The sequence below is a fragment of the Octodon degus genome, unplaced genomic scaffold (assembly GCF_000260255.1).
Source record: "Octodon degus isolate 3935 unplaced genomic scaffold, OctDeg1.0 scaffold00062, whole genome shotgun sequence".
Lineage (NCBI taxonomy): Eukaryota > Metazoa > Chordata > Mammalia > Rodentia > Octodontidae > Octodon > Octodon degus.
The window spans coordinates 6,179,320-6,180,594 of NW_004524638.1; the positions used below are offsets into that span (position 1 = coordinate 6,179,320).

The 1,275-nt window shown below is 32.9% G+C and overlaps 1 pseudogene; it reads right to left on the minus strand.

Moving 5' to 3' along the window:
• The window catches only part of LOC105742614, an 18,340-nt pseudogene extending 17,719 nt beyond the window's left edge, over nt 1–621 (minus strand).
• Between the last annotated feature and the right edge of the window lie 654 nt (nt 622–1,275).

Here is a 1,275-nt window from a genome sequence, read left to right on the forward strand (position 1 = left end):
CAGCCTTTAAATGTCATTTTTTTCTGTGCTATTATGAAAAGTGGGGTTTCTCTAATTCTATTTCAGTAAGTTTGTTGTTTGCATACAGGAATGCTATTAATACTTGAGTATTGACTCCATATCCAGATATGGGACTTAATCTTTTATTAAATCTACAACTCTTTTAGTGGAGTTCTAGGAGGCTTCTATGTACAGTATCATGTCATCTGTAAATACTGGTAACTTAATTTCTTCCTTGCCTGTCTTTTTCCCTCTTTTCTGTCTCTTGTCTAACTACTCTAGCTAATATTTCAAGAGCTATGTTAAATAAGAATGGTGATAGTGGACATCTTAGTCTTGTTCCTGAATTTAGAGTGAAAGATTTAAATTTCTGAACATTTAATATGATGTTGAATGTTGATTTATGGTAGAAGGCTTCTATCATGTTAAGATAAATTCTGTTCCATTTTTTGTAGGGTTTTAATCATAAATGAGTGTTGGATGTTGTTAAACACATTTTTGAATATATTGAGATGATCATGTAAATTTTTTCTTTGGCTCTGTTGAAATGGTATATTCCATTTATCGGTTTGCCTATGATGAACCATACCTGGATCCCTGAGACGAACCCTCCACGGTCATGGCGAATAATCTCCATGACTGCCTGCATCCTGTTTTCCAGGATATTCTAGAGGATTTTTGTGTCTATGTTTATTAAGAAGATTGGCTTCCAGCTCTCATATTTGGTTGCATAAGTCTACTATCGTGGCATCAGGGTAATGCCTGATTTCAGGAATGACTTTGGGAGTACTGTTTCTCTTTCAATTTCATTAGTTGGATGACTTTTGGCATTTGATCTCTAGGTTTCTTATGAATTCGACAGTGAATCCATCAGAGCCTGGGCTTCTCTTTCTTTATAAGTTTTTAACTACACTTTCAATTTCATTGACTGATATTGCATTATTTAAAATTTTTATATATTCTTGATTCAACTTTGGTAATTCATATATCTATCTCTATCTCTATCTATCTATCTATCATCTATCTATCTATCTATCTATCTATCTATCTATCTATCTATCTATGATTCTGTCCATTTTGTTTGTTTTCCATCTTATTTGAGTAAGGTTCTCAAAGTAGATATTGATGATCTGGATTTCCACAGGATCCATTCATTATGAACCCAACCTTTCCATTCCTAATTACATGAATTTGAATCTTTCCTTTTTAAAAACAAGGTAATTTTTTCTTATGACTCCTATAGTGCATCCCACATTTTCCAGTATGTTGTGTAAG